The following is a 5,633-nucleotide window of genomic DNA, read 5'->3' as shown; positions in this document are numbered from 1 at the left end:
TCTCTCTCTCTCTCTCTCTCTCTCTCTCTCTCTCTCTCTCTCTCTCTCTCTGAAACCTCTTTCTGTAAAGCCATTTCAGCAAAACTACCTCTTCTTTTTCTCTGCCCTGCCCATCAAGTAGCTCCTGATTGTTGTCTTTTCTCATGAGAATTGGGCACATCCTAATCTGTCAGATCGGTCTGATTTGTTTCTTTGTTTACCACCCAGTTGCACATCACATTCAAGCATGAGTGCTTCCTTCTACAAACTAAATTTACCTTCATTGTTAGGTACTTTAGGTGTGATCTAAGGGCAAGTCTGTATTATAGCCAGAGGGACTAAAGGTTTGTGCTAAGGTCTGAGTCACCCAATAATTAGAAAGCCAATCTCAGAGTTTACAGTGTGAACAAATGTCCTGCACAAGGGCCTTTAAGTTTGCATCTGTCACCTTACTCCATTCTTATAATCTTACTTTTGGTATTTTAATAGTATGCCATGTTTCCTAGATGTTTCATGTCAGGATTTATTTAGATTTAACATTTTCTTTGGAAAATGTATTCTTTTCTTTTATGGTGCCTTCAGAGAGTTCTGTTCTCTGTCCCAGTTCTTGTATTCTGTTGGCAAACCTTGCCTCTGTAGCTCCTGTACCACTTCTATATTTTCATTTACACATTTCCCTCTTTGGGGATTCTGTATTGGTTTTATTTCCACCTTCAGGTCTTGAACAGATTTATTCATTTCTTTCCTCTGCTTGTTTGTGTTTTTGTAGATTTCTTTAAGGGATTTATTTATTTCTGTATAGGACCTCTAAAATATTCACACAATGTCTTTCAAGGTCTTTTATTTGTGCTTTAGTTATGTTGGAATATTTGGCACCTGCTCTGGTAGGGTATCTAGGTACTAATGGAAACATTGTTCTTGCTGTTATGGATTTTGTTTTTATGCTGTCACCTAGGTATCTGGCACTGAAAAGATTGTAATTCTAGGTATTGATATCTGATCTTACCTATGTTTGGTGGGTATTTAGTTTATTTGTTTTGGTTGTCCTATCTGGATCTTAGGAATGCCTCCTGGAGTTGGAGGCTGATACAAAGCAAAGATTCAGGGAAGGTAATTTTGGAGATAAGTATTTGTGCGAACCTCTGCACAGGAGTACAGTGAGTCTGCAGCAGGTGTTCTGAAGCAGAGCTAAGAACAAGACCGGGTGACAATTCTACTTGGCAGAATGGAGGGAGATTGGAGATCTACGGTGAGCTTTCCTGCTAATTTGGTAGGAGTGGTCTGTGTGTTTCCAAAGAGTGTGTGCTGGGTTAGGATTTGGAACAAATTTTAAGGGCGCATGGACTGGTTAGAAGGGAAAGATGTGTATGATACACTGTAAATAGGGAAGTAGGAGGAAGGAAGATTGCAGCAGGTGTTGTGCTGCAGATCTGGGGATGAGACTCTGGGATTATATTTGGAGTAGCAGAAGGAGATATGAAGGAATTATTTATCCTACCAACTTCTAGGGCTACAGTCTACAATTATTTTATTTTTTATCACATAAAATATGAAAAAACTGAACTGCCATCAATTAAAATTTTAATATTATAAATTCTAATGTGTGCTAAAATAAGACAATAAGAATAGCATTAGGAGAATGGCAGAATAAAGAAGGAAATATAGGTAAAAGAGAAAATTATAATCTTAGGCTTGATTTTCAGTGTTGAAAAGTAAAAACTCATATGATAAGCACAAAAGATGAAGTTTCTATCCCTTCATTTACATTCTAACCTGAAGAAAGACTTTCTTGGGCATATTCAATGATCCCAGATTTGTGATGATCAAGCTATCACTAAGCAATATTTGTCCTAGTCCATATGCCAGCATGTGGGAAGAATATATGCAGAAATAAGACAGAAAGGGGATAATAAAATATCATTTCTTGTTCAGGTATCTTATGCTGCTCTAGGATAAGAACACATCCCTGTTTTCAAATAAAATTAATGTTGGCCAATTGACAATTACATATGGGATATTAACCGCATGGATTTGAGGTAACATTTCTAGAATTTCTTCAACTAAGAATAATTTTGTGGGCTGGTAAGATGGCTCAGTGGTTAAGAGCACTAACTGCTCTTCTGAAGGTCCCAAGTTCAAATCCCAGAAACCACATGGTGGCTCACAACCATCTGTTACGAAATCTGATGCCCTCTTCTGGACTATCTGAAGACAGCTATAGTGTACTTACATATAATAAATAAATAAATCTAAAAATAAAAAAAAGAAGAAGAATTTTTATGGACATTGGTAGAAACAAAAGATAAAAATTGTAGTGTATTTTATTCACTAACACATCAAAAATAACGCAATTATTTCCTAAATTAATTAGAATTTTTGGTGATTGGCTTTCTTTCTTTGTTCCTTTTTATATTCTCAGGGGGCAGGGAGCTGTGAGACAGGTTCTCGGCCTCACAGGCTCAGCTTTATATCCTGCTATAATATGAGATACTATAATTTGCCTGGGAATTTACCCAATTCAACCTTCATGGTGCTGAGATTACAGTCATGAGCTTCCATGCTTGGTTCATAAGGGAAGATGCTTAACATATTTTGGAGGAACAGAATATTGATGGATGATAGCAAAGCTATCACTTGTGTTTGTCATTTGGATGGTAATCTTAGCTTCTGAAGAGCAGAGAACAAGGATTATTAGGATCCCTAAAGATCAACAGGAAGGGAGAAATGGTGGGGAAGCTTGCATTTAAAATGTCCTTGATACATCTCAACAAGAGACGAGGGTCCACAAAAGAAATGTGAAAGAAAGTACAAAAACAATCTAGAAGATAAAAGCTCACAAACGTGACCACTAGCATCAGGATGGTGTGGGCTGCTCTGGTGACCAGAGGGTCCGTGGTTCTGATTGGAGGAGTGAATGTGTTGCATTCTGTGGTGGTGTCTGTTCAGGAGAATCGCCATGGAGATATTGTTCTAGATCATGATGCTGATGAATACTGTGTCGTGGGCAAACCTCAAGAAGCTCATGCCTACACTGAAACCAGAAGTGGAGCAGAACCATTTGTCTTTAAAATCAGTGTCATTGTGTGTTTTCTGTGGATCATTCACTTCCATTGGAATGTAAGCATTATGTAAGACACTGAAAATCCAGCAACTCTAACAAGAATTACTCACTATCTTGGGGATTCTTCCTCTGAGCAGGGCTCTGTTCCATTTACCAGGAAGAAGTATGACAAAGTGGTAGATACTCAAGACACAGCTGGAAGACAAGTTTGTGCTTCGAGCCACCAGGCAAATGAAGTACCAAAGTTTACATGAGAGGTCACTGGGGGCCTTCCATGCAAGAAGTACTGTACTGCTCTTTGGAATTGCCAAGAGGAGGAGATTGAATGCACTGGCCACAGCTAAGTTTGTTACTAAGACATGCATGGGTGTCAGTTGACAGTCAAAATTACAGGGAAATTATGGATGAACAGAAGGAAGTTTGCCACAGTACCAACCCCAACCTGACAAAGCAAAAATATATTTAGAGCCATTTCCTCCTTGGTTTTCAGGGTTTTATTATGGGACAGCATGGAGATGGCTTCATTAGACAATGGAATAATGATCAAGTTTGACAATCCTGTCTTNACTGAGTTTACTTTAAATTCCTTCATGAAGGTGATGTGTATATAATGCAACTCCATCTCTGTTGATCAACAACAGGACATAAATTTTATGGTCTCTGCATATTGATACATGAACATTTATAGACAGTAATGCATTTTTGCTTCATTAGCATTCAACATGTTTCCTCATGTTATAACAGTATATTAAGAAATACAAATTAGTTGTTGGAGAGTTGGTTCTGGAGCTAATGTCTTCTTCTCATGTTTGTGACACTGAATTCATATATTCCAATCATACAGGCAAGAAAAACAGTCATACATATGAAATAAAATGAGCACATCGTTAAAAATATAGCCTGGGCCTGGAGAAATGGTGCTGGCTGCTCTTCCAGAAGGACCTGGGTTCTATTTTCAGCATTCAAGTGGCAGATCATAACTGTCTGTAGCTCCAATACCAAGGTATCTGGCACCATCATTGTCATACATGCAGGCAAAACACCAATGTAATATGATTAAACATAAATAAATCTTTATAAATATAATACTAATTAAAAATAATACTTTATAAAAAATATGATTGAAGCAGCATGTCTCCCAAAAATAATCCATCTAATCTTAATATATCTTACACTACTCATCATAGTGGTTGAATATGACAGATTTAAGAAAACATCACTAGTGTTCTGTGCATATGGAAGAACCTTTATTTACACATATATCAACTATGTGGAAACAAATCCAAGGGATCCCAGCATATGAATGCATAAATTCCTGCATTTTATGATTTTCTAAGGTATCAGGTGCTGGACACTTGTGTTACTCATCTGTGGCTTCTCACCCACAATCACAACAAATAAGACATCATTAAAGTCTTTGAATTTATAGATTATTTGAACCTCAGATTTTGAAAGCTCATGTTAATCTGCAACTTACTTGGTTTATTTTGTTTTCCATAGGAACAATAAACCTCCATCCAAAACTAAAGTGCTATCCTCTCACATATAGAAGTTACATTAAGGAACATTTTCATCCGACCACCTCCCCAGCCAGAGGACAGGTGTCCATTTGGCCCGGAAGGTTTTTGCCTCAGGAACGGCAGGAGCCATCTTGGTTCTGGAACTCCAACGAAAAGTAGTCTGCACAGGTGAGAGTGTGCACACAGAAGTGGACAGCTTCTGGGAGAGGCGGGAGCCACAGAGCTTCTGAGGCAGCACCCTTTTCGGATTCCAGACATCCGACCACCTTCCGGTTCTCTGCAGCACCAGGGTTCCTGACCCGGGGAGTTTCAGAACACCCACAAGGACCCACTCAGGATCCCCCACGGGATCCTAAGACCTCTGGTGATTGGAAAACAGCATCTGCTCCAATCCAATCGCGTGGAACCTGAGACTGCATTAACTAGGGAAGCATATAACCCAGCCTGATTAGGGGCACAAGTCCCTTCCGGTCCAATCCAGCACAAGGTTTCCTTGTGCGCTGAGTTTCTGGACACCCCCAAATTCCTCACAGGACCCTGCATGGGATCTTAAGACCTCTGATGAGTGGAACACAATGTCTGCCAGGAGGCAGGCTCGAACACCAAATATCTGGGCACCTTCCCTGCAAGAGGAGAGCTTGCCTGCAGAGTACTCTGACCACTGAAACTAAGGATAGAGCTAGTCTCCCAGGTCTGCTGATAGAGGCTAACATAATCACCTGAGCAACAAGCTCTAACCAGAGACAACTATAACAACTAGCCCGAGAGATTACCAGATGACGAAAGGCAAATGTAAGAATCCTACTAACAGAAATTAAGACCGCTCACCATCATCCGAACGCAGCACTCCCACAGCACCTATTCCTGGTCACCCCAACACAACCGAAAAGCTAGACCCGGATTTAAAAGCATATTTCATGATGATGGTAGAGGACATCAAGAAGGACTTTATTAACTCATTTAAAGAAATACAGGACAACACTGCTAAAGAGTTACAAGTCCTTAAAGAAAAACAAGAAAACACAACCAAACAGGTAGAAGTCCTTAAAGAAAAACAGGAAAACACATCCAAA

At 39.4% G+C, this 5,633-nt stretch overlaps 1 pseudogene; it reads right to left on the bottom strand.

Annotated features, from left to right (window-relative positions):
- Positions 1-2,639: 2,639 nt before the first annotated feature.
- LOC110288390 lies at positions 2,640-3,581 on the bottom strand (annotated as a pseudogene).
- Positions 3,582-5,633: the final 2,052 nt, after the last annotated feature.

Source organism: Mus caroli, unplaced genomic scaffold (genome assembly GCF_900094665.2).
Source record: "Mus caroli unplaced genomic scaffold, CAROLI_EIJ_v1.1 scaffold_24286_1, whole genome shotgun sequence".
Classification (NCBI taxonomy): domain Eukaryota; kingdom Metazoa; phylum Chordata; class Mammalia; order Rodentia; family Muridae; genus Mus; species Mus caroli.
This window is presented reverse-complemented; position numbering and strand designations above follow the sequence as displayed.